The sequence below is a fragment of the Crocuta crocuta genome, unplaced genomic scaffold, assembly GCF_008692635.1.
Source record: "Crocuta crocuta isolate KB4526 unplaced genomic scaffold, BGI_CrCroc_1.0 scaffold29, whole genome shotgun sequence".
Classification (NCBI taxonomy): Eukaryota; Metazoa; Chordata; class Mammalia; order Carnivora; family Hyaenidae; genus Crocuta; species Crocuta crocuta.
The window spans coordinates 711102-722932 of record NW_027533280.1 but is presented as its reverse complement, the minus strand read 5'-3'; the positions used below and the strand labels follow the sequence as shown (position 1 = coordinate 722932).

General features: G+C 53.5%; 1 long non-coding RNA gene across 1 annotated transcript; it reads left to right on the top strand.

Moving 5' to 3' along the window:
• Window positions 1-3051: 3051 nt before the first annotated feature.
• On the top strand, window positions 3052-8343 carry LOC144218191 (uncharacterized). Its single transcript, XR_013331073.1, has 4 exons — window positions 3052-3700; window positions 4159-4235; window positions 5274-5352; window positions 7161-8343. It is a non-coding gene; the product is annotated as an uncharacterized LOC144218191 (long non-coding RNA).
• The last annotated feature ends 3488 nt before the right edge of the window (window positions 8344-11831 follow it).

Here is an 11831-nt window from a genome sequence, read left to right as displayed (position 1 = left end):
ATGCAGACACTGATGTGAGGATCCAATTGTCTTCTCTTTGAGTCGGACTTCAGAGACTTGCAGAAGTGCAAAACCCTGCACCTCGGTGCACAGATTTTTTTTTGTTTTTTAAAAAAGTTATTTTCCATAAATATGTCATTTATGTTAACATCCCATGAGTTTATTATTGTTCTTTTTATTTATTTTTTATTTTTTAAATGTTTTATTTATTTCTAGGAGAGAGAGAGAGAGCGTGAGCAGGGGAGGGTCAGAGAGAGAGGGAGACACAGACTCTGAAACAGGCTCCAGGCTCTGAGCCGGCAGTCAGCACAGAGCCCGACGTGGGGCTCGAACCCACGAACCGCAAGATCATGACCTAAGCGAGAGTCGGACACTTAACCGACTAAGCCACCCAGGTGCCCCCTTTTTTTTAATGAGGTAATAATTCTTTTTAAATTCTCAAAAAAAAAAAATCTGAAACCTGAAATAACTTCTTAAACTTGAATTCCACGGAGGCACACGGGAGTGTCCAGCATTTGTGTTATTTCTAGGGTTCGTACGGGGCACACCTCGGCTCAACTCCTCTCAAAGTAGGATTTTTCCTTCCTTGTCTAGAAACATAGGCCGCCGTCTTGAAGGTAGCGGTAACCGGGAATGCTTGTCATCTGTCGGTGCTGTGGCTCTGAGTCGCCTCTTGCTGGGGTCCCGCCTGAAAGTGGGAGAGAGGGACCTGTCACTAAGGAAGTTTTGGGGTGTTCTTGCAAGGCTTCCTGACGCACCTCCCCCTGCAGGCCCCGCCCCTTTCTCTGGCCTGGCCTTACTGCTGCTTGCAGAATCTTCAGGTTCCATTTGGTCACCTTGTATACCTTCGTGCTCGCTAGCCGGTTATAATTATGTGCCGGAACGGGGGGAAGAAAGGGGAAAGTTTGCGGCTTAATGAGAAATGAGATTGGGCAGATATTCCTAATGCTGCTTACGGCGTACATTCAATAATTCAATGTTGGTGGCTTCATGCTGGAGAAAAAAAAGCCAGAGGAGTTAGATTCCATTTTGCAGCTGGGCCGGATTGCACGGCTCAAGTCATAGGATCAGATAAAGCATTTCCCTCGCCAAGCAGGCTGATAAAGCCCCTAATAGGATTTGCTGCCCAGAAAAACCGCAGACTGAGAAGCAGCAGCCAGATTCTCCTTTCCTGCCATTTGTCTGTAAATTTCACATGTGACGGATGCTGTGTCGGAAATTGTATTGCAATTAGAACAGAATACGGTATAATATTTGAACTCAGATATAAAAAAGGACCACGTGTGTGTGTGTGTGTGTGTGTGTGTTGTGTGTATGTGCACGTGAAAACTCTGGCTCATTCTTGATTTCTGTAAGAAGCGCAATCTCTGATCCTGATTGTGATCACAGCGGTTGTGTGTGGCTATAAATACAGCCGTCGCTGAAAGGTTGGGATGTGGGGAATGAACTTTGAGTGGAGCGAAAACAGCTAAGACTTGCCTTATTAATAGCTCTTAGAAAGAGATGCCAACGTGTACTTTACCAGTGACGACGCCTCTGATGACTACGAAAAGTGCTCTATGTGGCTGAAGGACAGATATTCTTGGAGTTAATTATAGCTACTCATAGATTAGAGACACATTGTGCTTTGCTTTTTTTTAATTCTAAAGAAAATGAACTGACATGAGGAAATCAAAAGATCAGGATTCAAGTATGTGGATGTCGATTGGTTACATAATTACTTACATAATTAACATCAAGGATAAAGGAGCATCTAGTGGCTGCTTTAAAAACTATGCATCACACCCTGTACTTCATGGTTAGTAGGTTTTGCTTGTGAGTGAGCTACTCATAGTAATGTTGGAGGCAGAGGAAGGGAGAGCCTCCTTTTCAGTGAGACCAGAATATAAATTAAAACACCTTGGTAACTGTGTCTTTAAACTCTTCTCTCTCTCCCAGTTATCAGATCGTGGATTGCCTCAGCATCAGTTTTAGTGCTGCTGAGTGTAAGAGCGATCCAATCTCCTTTTTAATTTCAAATGATGAAATCTCAGGGCGTTGAGATATCCTAACCCAACACATTCTGCTCTCTGTCAGCAATGCTTTCACTGCAAGTAATAGGAAACTCAGGTAACTTAACTCGCCTGGGACAGTGCTTTGTTTCGCTCACTTCGCAAGATGTCTGGATCTGGGCAGCTGCTGGCATCAGTTTGGTTTTTCACAGATATTAGGCCCTCAAACCATATGACCGGCTCTGCCTTTCCCTCGTGGTCACAGAATGGCTGCCTAAAACCAAGCATTGCAGCCGTATCAAGGCAGGAAGTAGAGTGAAAGGAGCCAAACCCAGTGACACTTGTCTCTTTTACCAGGACCGTCAAGCAGTTCCAGAAGCCTCCAGCTAATACCTGGCTCTGTCTCACTGGTCAGGGCTGTTCCACACAGGCACCTGGAAAAGCCAGCGTTTACTTTTCCAACAGTCTGTGGGGCTCGCTCACTGGATAGTTGAGTGACTGCTTCCTGGCACCGTAGTTCCTTTGTGATGATCAAGGTCAACGTCCTTAATGTCAGAGGAATTACAGGGTTTTGAGGGAAGGGGTGTTAAATAACCAGTTAAGTGACTGAGTACTGAACTGCAGTTTGCACACCGATATGGGGGAGGTGGACCAGAGGCTTCCTGGAGTCTAAGTCTTGAGCTGGTGTTAAAGGATGAACGCCAGCCAACCGGGTGAAGAGAAGGAAATGACCATTCTCAGAAGGACGGCGTGGACAGACAGGACTGCGTGGCCAACGAGCGCCGAGGTCGGAGGGCAGGCGAGGAGGGGCCTCCGCGCCCCCAGATCAGGATGTCAGTGTCGTTTCCCAGCACCCCCCGGAGCCGCTGCTGCCTGCGGGAAGGACCACCCTCCTTCAACGTCCCTTCGGGGCGCACGAGTCACCTTTGCTGACTCTTCTGCAGTGATAAGTGCCAGCCCTTGTGCAGACGATTGAGTCCTGCTGGGTCTTCACTTGCCTGGAGCTTTGCTGGGACCCCAGGGCTTCTCCGCTCTCCCTCGGGCTTGTCTCTGGAAACCTCGGCCCAGTGTCACTGAGTCACTCCGCTATCTACTCCGCCTCCGGTTCGCGTCTCACGGTTGGCTGCGGTCGGCCGTGAAGGCATCGAAGGTGTTGACGTGACTGGTGGCGATGGATGATACGTCCTTCCCATAAGACTAACGTATTAACCACCAGTTCAGCAGCGGGTGTTTTCTGAACACCGACAACTTGCCCATCCTTGTGTGATTTCATGCTTGCGGGACCAGCCAGCAGATGCGTGCGCGGGAGGGCCCTACGGAGATTCGAATGGAACGAAGGTGTGTGGTCGGTGTGCCTGCGGGTAGGGAGGCCGCTGACATGTCTTACCTAGTGGTCGGTATTTTATTTTTCATACTGAGGGCTAGGATTACCACCACGCCTAAACTCTTTTTTCCAGAAGCCAACTCATGAGGCTAATGAACTTCATTAGGGTTCTGAGACGTAGAATGTCTGGGATTAAATGGCATATTTTGGCCACGGCATCTGCGTACTTCAGCCAATATATTTTCGGTAACTAACTTCCGGAGAATGTCTGCTGCTGTGCAAAAGACGAGCTCTTAACACCTTCCACTTGCTAAAGCAGGACACAACACCCTCCCGCCCCCCGGCCACCACCGCCGTCCAGTTTCCTGACATGGTGACGTTGCAGGTGAGTTTCCCCCTCTGGCAGGTGGGAACCCTCATACCACCTAGACCACGGCGACCCGAGGAGGATTAAGTAGGAAGTGGAACGTATGATGTTTAGAGCAGCGCCTCACACGTAGCAAGCGCTCCGTAAAATTCAGTGCTTTGATTTGTGAGTGGAGTTGTGATGCACTATTTCTATGTGGAAGATGCTGAGTGTCGGGTTGGGGGGGGACGGGGGAGTCAGGAGCCGTTTCAGTCACATTGATTCTGTTCCGTCCACACAGGGCGTACTCACGGACAGTTTAACACATCATTCTTTGTTTTCTCGCTTTTTAATTTTTAGCTTTCGTTGCTAAGTTATTTTTGTGTGCTGTGCTTCTGGGAAGGTGAGCCATGGAAAATGAACAGTGGTCAAAACAGGTGTGGACTGTTGCAGAATAAGCCTTCCATTTGATCTAGAATGCATCTTCCTACTTTCAGGTGAAAAGTTATGTACAGTAACCAGCGAAGTGAAACCCCTCGGTGAGCCCCGGAAGAATGAGAGCGTTAACTATAAGGTAGAGTAGTGTTTCCAGGATTGGATATCTCAGACTTGGCATGCTTCTTCCCCGAGTCCCTTCCCCAGGTACAGGGACAGGCGTGACTCAGCTACTGAGCAATCAGATAGAACACAAAGGCTGCAGGGCACCTGGGGGCCTCAGTCAGTAGAGCGCCCGACTTAAGCTCAGGTCATGATCTCACGGTCCGTGGGTTCAAGCCCCGTGTCGGGCTCCGTGCTGACAGCTCAGAGCCTGGAGCTACTTCGGATTCTGTGTCTCCCTCTCTCTCTGCCCCTCCCCTGTTTGTGCTCTCACTGCCTCTCAAAAATAAATAAACATTAAAAAAAAAAAGGCAACAGACCCTTTTTGCCCTTCACTTATATGTGTAAAGGAGAAAGATCGAGGCGCTCAGGGAGTGTGTTTTTGCTCAGTCTAGATGAAATACGCCATGAGTTGGAATAAAGGTGGTGCGGGCAGGTGTCTGCTTCGCCCTCGTCCCCATCAGCCGGGAGGCGGGCAGACTCCAGAGTGGTGCCTGGAGGGCATTTTGGTCTTGTCCAGAGGCTGCAGCCGCCCACAGCAGCGGCACAAAGCCTGCCCCTGGTCCGGGCCTCAGGGACACCGTCTGCGCTTTGGGACTCCTTAGGATCCTCTCCCCATCGCGGGCAAGTTCAAGACTCCCTGGACATCCCTAGTGCCCAGAAGCCAGCGCCCCGGACAACATGAGGCTTCACGGGGCTTGGAGGCAAAAGCCGTTTCCTGTCACCAGCGGGGCACCGGACGGTCCCACTAGGGAGCTCTCATCTGGCGTGGCCTGGACGGTGCTGGAACCCGGTGCCCCTGTGGCTCTGACTTGCACAGGGACCCAGACATGAGCTTGTTTGATTTTTGTGCTGGTGGGTCATAGGTGATGAGTGTCATAGGTGATGAGTTCACGCTGGCCTACGGTGGGTCTTGGGAAGATGCCCAGCGTCCTGTAGCAGATTGCTGATCATAACAACATGGTCGTAGATTTAGAAATAGCAGTGAAAATCAGTGATGTGGATGTTGTTTTAGGATCGAGGGAAGAAGTGAGCAGCCTGGTGTCCGTTCCCAATGGCAGGAGCCTGTGGCTACTTGGAATCGTCCTCAGAAAGTGAGCTTTGGAAACCATAGACGGGGCGTCTGGGGGGCTCAGGCCGTTGAGCGTCTGACTTCAGCTCAGGTCATGATCTCACAGTTTATGGGTTCAGCCCCGCGTCGGGCTCTGTGCTGGCAGCTCAGAGCCTGGAGCTGCTTCAGGTTCTGTGTCTCCCTCTCTCTCAGCCCCTCCCCTGCTCGCGCTCTGTCTCTCTCTCTCTCTCAAAAATAAACGTAAAAAAATTCTAAATAAAAAAGAAAGAAAATCATACGCCAAGCAGTGGTGGGTCGTGTCTGGTCCCCCCTGGGGACTACGTGCCTGGTCCTTCCCTCCCGCGGGTGTGGCCAGGGCTGCCCACTTCTTCCTGGGTCCCCGGGGCGTCCCCAGCTCCCCCCAGCCTTTTGTGCTCCCTCCACTTTGCGGGGACCCCTTCCCATGTCCAGGTCCCATCCACACCTGCCCACACACCCCTGCCCCTTTTCCATCACTCGCGGCCCCCGAAGCAGACAGCGCCCTGGTTCCCAGCGCGGCCATGGAACAGAAAAGTAACGCGCGCGTGGCAAAATGCACGTTAGAGCTCCTTCAGGGTGCTGGTAAAAGCACCTTCCTTCTCAAAGGCAAAGCGATTCGCGGCCCCCCCACCCCATATCTCCACGAGGGTTGCCTTTCCCCAGTGGCCAGCTCTCCTCTGATCGCACCTTGTTGGGAACAAAACGATTTCATGGATACATCCAGTTAGCATAATGGAGACAGTCGCTGGGTAAAATACCAGCGTGAAGACCAGTGGGAAGTCCCAGGAGAAACAGAAAGTAGCATTTCAACAGCTGCTCTTAAGCCTCAGCCGCGGGCCGTCACCCCATCACCGGGACGCAGGCGAGCGCCCAGCCCCTCCCGCAGCCGGAGCCCATGCGGCAATGAAGGAGTGCGCACTTGGGAAGAGGTGCTTCTCCCCTGACCGGTGATACGCGGCTCCCTCACTGGGCTTCTGGAATGTTCCATTACAGGGCTATGCCGCTGCGGGAGGCTTTATTCTCTGTGCCTTTTATCCAGAAATGACCTCATTCTATTTAATGCGACAGAAGTTGCTTGAGCTCATGGTTGCCATAAAGATTTCGACATTTTTCATATTCGTTATTATCATGAGTATGTTTTTCGGTGCAGGGTTGAAGACTGCAGTGGAGAAACCGGAAATGATTCATGAGGCAAGCATGGGGTGCGCATTTTATGTGCAAGGCCTGGGTGGCCCCCTCTGTGCGCAGTCGGCCCTGTGTGCCGAAACATGTGCAGTCGCCGGCGGCGCGTGGGGTGCGGGCTCTCTGCTATGACCAAGGACGTCTCTGGACCGCAGAATATTAAGCTGCGCGAGCTTTGCCTTTCTAGCTGGCAGCCGTCTTCGCTATCCTGAAGGCCATTCTCGCAGTCTGTGGGGTTAAATTCATCCAGAAGCAGACAATAAAACCCAAAATAGTCATTGATTGTAGTTTTGCCTCAAAGTGTTCAGCAGGCACGGCAATTAGTCACCTGTGTCGTAAAAGCCATCCACGGAGTCCTCTGGTCTTTCTGTCCACCCCTTTTAATTTTCAATGTTTATTTTTTGAGAGAGAGAGAGAGAGAGAGAGAGAATAAGCAGGGGAGGGGCAGAGAGAGAGGGAGACACAGAGTCCAAAGCAGGCTCCAGGCTCTGAGCTGTCAGCACAGAGCCTGATGTGGGGCTCGAACCCGCAGATCACGAGATCATGATCTGAGCAGAAGTTGGACGCTCAACCGACTGAACCACCCAGGTGCCCCTTAAACATATTTTTTAATGTTTATTTATTTTTCAGAGAGAGATGGAGTGAGAGTGGCGGAAGGGCAGAGAGAGAGGGAGACACAGAATCCGAAGCAGCTCCAGGCTCTGAGCAGTCAGCACAGAGCCCGACGTGGGGCTCCAACTCAGGAACTATGAGATCATGACCTGAGCCAAAGTCGGATGCTCAATGGACTGAGCCCCCCAGGCGCCCCTCCGTCCACCCCTCTTAATGAGCTCGCATCTTCCAGGGGCTGCAGAAGTGGCCCGCCGACCTGGTGCTCTGGCCAAGGCCCTCCCCTGCTCTAAAACGTTAACGCCTCACAGCACCCTCTGTTGGGGGCACGGAGCCTGTTGCCATGTACTTTGTTGTGGTCTCTTTTCTTCTCTCCGCCATAAACACCTTTAAATCCACAGCGCTGGAAAGCAAGTGAAGGCCCATCAATTGCTGTGCGAATGAACAAGGGAGTGAGTGAAGAATTGCACGGGGTGGGGGTTGGGCTTCCCTTCACCCCTGGTGGGACTCAGGGGTGACACCTTCCTGGAAGCCAGGATGAGGCCGACCTCGTCCGGAGCTGGCTTCTGTCTCCTTCCTCCAAAGGGAAGAAGCGAGCGAGCAGTCTGGTGCCAGTTTCAAGATCTCCGTCCATCACAGCCCTTGGGAGAGACTGTCAGTCTACCCGCCCATTTCAACCGCAGGGCGCCTGGAAATCCGTTTGTCACGGGGCACGTTCAATCCTCAAGTGAAAAATACATGGGAAAGAGCCCGTAGTTCCGTAGTTTGCTCTCAGCTCCATGAGAGAGAGCATCTGGTTCACGGCGGCTGAAGCAACATGGGTTGTTCTCTCTTCCTGTAAAGATGTCCAGAGGTGGGCAGTTCCCCCGTGGGGGAATTCTGCAGCAAAATCGTGACATCCAGAGGCTTTCTCGGTCTTTCCCGTCCAACCATGTCCGTGAACCAACTCCCTCATGACCTCAGTGTGGCTGCAGAGTCCAGACATCACCAGTTCACACAGCTCTCTCGGCGAGAGGAGACATCGTGCTCACACATCTCGTTTCGACCAGGGAAGACAATCTTTCCCACGGTATGAAAATTACCCTGAGCTCCCCTTCCCCCCATGATTCTCTTTGGTTATCTTATTGTATAATTTGTAGCCTGAGCAACAGTGTTGTGATCGACATCTCTGTATTCCCGCACAGAATAAATACTTGTAAAATTAAAAAAAGATACATATTTTGTTGGACTATATGACTGAGTGAGCTGTAGTGGTTTTTAAAAATGAGAGAATGAGACAAGTTGTGGTCGTTTTGGTTTGTGAGGATGGATGCTTCCTTCTCTTTAGATGGGATCCAGGGTTACGGGAGGAAAGAAGCAAACAAGAGCCTTACCCCAAGTGACGTCAGTAAGTGACAGGCTTAGCTGTCGGTGTCCTGGGCCCTTTCCTCCCTGTGTCGCCAGCAGCACGGACGGGGCTCGCCCTCCAGTGGTTTCCGTCTGTGTCACTGGGAAGCAGAGGGAGGGAGCTCCATCTTCATGGCCAGAAACCACCTTGCTGAGCCTGCCTCAACCTCCCCACTGGACCGGGCACGGACTGGCCAGCTCAGTGGTCCTTCCCGGAAAGGGCGCCTTGAGCTAGAGACACTCTAGCGCACGGAAGACTAGCAGAGCCCTGAGATACATTTGTTCAGAGCTACCCACTTTGTCTTGTTATAATCCCAGCCCTAGAGGCAGGGAGGCCCCAAGGCGCTGTCTTGTTCGGAAATCCAAAGACCCCTTCCTGGGGTTGCCATCCACGCGGGTTCGAGAACCCTGGAAACATTCCAGCGTCTGAGAAGCGAGGGCTGTCTGTTGGCCTGGGGCCCATCGCTTGTTGCGCGGCTGGGGCACGGGCCGTGGCAGTGGCAGTGGCGAGTCTGGGCGCCCAGCTTCTGGGGACCGTGTCAGTCGCCCGCGAGGGTGGGTGTGACTTCCAGGAGCGCGGGCACCAGGTTTAATGTTAAGGCTGACAGTGTGCAGTGCGCAGGCCCTGTGAGGACTTGGGAGCCAGGAGACGAGGGAGGGCAGGGGCCCCGAGCCCAGGTGTTCCCTGGGGCCTGCCCGCGGGGGTGGCCGTCCGCACTTAGACTGCCACGGCCGCCGGACGCCCGAGGTCTCGTGGAGGCCGAGGGAGCCAGTCGGAGAAGACCGGCCGCACACACGGGACGTTCTCTGCTGCACCGGGGCCTCTGCCCCCTGCCCCCCGGACAGAGGCCTCTGTGCGCTGGGCTCCCGCTCCTCCCAGCCTCCAGGCCTCCAGAGGGCNTGTGCTGTAGCGCTGAGCACACACGGTTGCCTGGAGACTGAAATCATAACTTAGATACAATCCTGCCCATGTTCCACTCCGGAGGCACCTGCTGCCGGGGGGCGGGGGGAGGGCGACAGTGAGGCGAAGCGGTTCTCCTGGGTTGGTCTCCGTTTGCTCGGGGGGCTCAGGGCCCAGGCATCCCCCTCGTGTGGGACTCTGGGCTCAGAGGAGGAGTGTGCTTCCTCCCCAGCAAAAGCTACACATTAGGTGCCTCATGTCTGCCTTGAGGGATCTTCAAAAGTGGGTTTTTTTTTTAATATTTTTATTTATTTCTAGGAGAGAGAGAGAGAGACAGCGTGAGCAGGGGAGGGTCAGAGAGAGAGGGAGTCACAGACTGAAACAGGCTCCAGGCTCCGAGCTGGCAGTCAGCACAGAGCCCGACGCGGGGCTCGAACCCACGAACCGCGAGATCATGACCTGAGCGAACGTCGGACGCTTAACCGACTAAGCCACCCAGGCGCCCCTCAAAAGTGGGTTTTTAATAGTGGCTTCTCTTTTTGTACCTTATGCATCCTGAGCACTAAGATTCAACTCCATTCACCTCTAGTGACGCTTTCTAGAAGTTAATATATTTTTAAGACCTCAGGAGGTGATGCCGTGTCGCGGAAGCTGATGTGTATGGGAGCTTCGGGGTTCCAGCGGTGGGTGGAAGGGACATTCACAGGGACCCGTGGAGAGAGGGACACGCCTGCATCCGGTCTTGGACAGGTGCCATCCTTAGAGAGCCCGAAGGCAGACAAAGCCACCTGCTGCTTAGACACAAAGCAAAATGGGAGGCAAACAGAAAAACAAAAACAAAAACGATAGTTCCTTCCAATCATGCTGTGCGTTCCATAGGGTGTCCTGCATCATCTTACAAGCAAAAGGCCTTCTCCTGGCCCAGAATTCTGTTTTTACTTTATTTCTTAAATTATGAATTACTCCAAGCATACTTAACTATGCAGAGCTGGTCGTGCAAATCTGTTTATCTCCCATCCAGCTTTGTTACAGATTAACATTCTCCCATTATGGCTTTGGAAAAGAAATTAAAAAATTTTTATTTTATTTTATTTTTTTGAGACAGAGAGACAGACAGAACATGAGCCGGGCGGGTGGGGAAGAGCAAGAGGGAGACACAGAATCTGAAGCAGCCCCAGGCTCTGAGCTGTCAGCACAGAGCCCGCCGCGGGGCTCGAACCCACGAACTCCAAGATCGTGACCTGAACCGAAGTTGGAGGCTTAACTGACTGAGCCCCCCAGGTGCCCCTGGAAAAATTTTTAGGGGGAGGAACACATCACAGATGTGGTGGACGTTTCGCTCGCTTCCTGGAAGGAGCCGAGCCTCCCTGCGGCCGCGTGCAGGGCCGCTCTGGACCCCCGCTGGGGCATTTCCAGGGCTTTCAGACCCGGGTGTTTTGCTTCCCCTCCCTGTAGCCTGAGAGCCCGGGGAGGGGGCCGCTCTAGCAAGGCCTCCCGTCCTCAGCTCTGACTCGGGGACTCCGTGGCTCCCCTCCCCCAGCCTCGGAAGGTCTTGGCCTTGGGGGACCGTCCAAGCTGCTCCCCAGGGGACTCCTGCGCGGTGCTGCCCCCTGGCGGCCCCGCGTCTTACTTCTCAGCGCCGGGTCCCTGGGACGCCGCCCGGCGGGATGCGACTTAGAGAGCGAGCATCAAGCCCGCGTCGTGGCCCAGTTACGAGCCAGTCAGCCCAGTCTTCTGGGGCGTTATTCTGTGTCCATTGCGCCGTCTCCACCTGTGTTAGTTCCGTGCCCGCGGGAGGCTTGTGTAGACCCAAGTGGGCTCCGTGCACTGACCCTCGGACGTTGCAGGGGTGGCGTTCGGGGCACCAGCCCCCCTGCCCCGTGAAAAATCTGAATACAGCCTTGGACTTTGCGGAAACTGAGCTACTGACGGCCCGCTGTCGACGGGAAGCCTCCCCGATGACACACACCGCGCGTTTTGCGCGCTGTGTGTAGCAGGTGGTGTCTTCTTCCGATAAAACAAGCTAGAGGCAATTGAGAAACTTATAAGGGGGAGAAAATGCATTTACAGAACTGTAGCGGGTGTATGGAAAAAGCGCCGCACGTAAGTGGATCCGTGCCGCTCGGGTCGGGGGTCCCTCCTTCGCACCGACCGGGTGGCGCCCCAGTGTTAGCCTGGGTGCCGGCAAGGGTGGGCTTGCGGCTGTGACGGACCAGGCCCGCTCTTCCCGGGCCTTGGGGGCCGGGAGCTGAGCTGCGAAGTTGCCTGAACGCCTGTTGCCTTTTTCCGATTCACTCAACCCCACCCCCGAGTATAACCCGCCTGGTGGTTGGACAGGACCCAGCCACGCCTGCCTGCCCGCATCCCTCAGCCCGCGGCCCTGACTTAGGGGGGGATAGCTCTGC